This window comes from Gavialis gangeticus, unplaced genomic scaffold, assembly GCF_001723915.1.
Source record: "Gavialis gangeticus isolate Ggan-Ray unplaced genomic scaffold, GavGan_comp1, whole genome shotgun sequence".
Taxonomy (NCBI): domain Eukaryota; kingdom Metazoa; phylum Chordata; order Crocodylia; family Gavialidae; genus Gavialis; species Gavialis gangeticus.
In genome coordinates this window covers 163,917,072-163,917,295 of record NW_017728992.1, presented here as the reverse complement: position 1 = coordinate 163,917,295, position 224 = coordinate 163,917,072, and positions in this window count along the sequence as shown.

The following is a 224-nucleotide window of genomic DNA, read 5'->3' as shown; positions in this document are numbered from 1 at the left end:
GGGGGGGGTCATCTTGGCTTAAGGTAAACATGTACCTTAGTTAAAATTACTTTAAGTATACTTGCTCCATCTGATGTGGGTGCAGCAAAAGAATGTTTAAGTTTGATGTTTAAAAGACTGGTATTTCATCTACCTGTGAAATGAATCCCAAGACAAGTTTCTTTTTGCTAACACTTGACAGACATCCATTAAAATGTCTTAAACATGTCTGTAAAGTTCTCTGT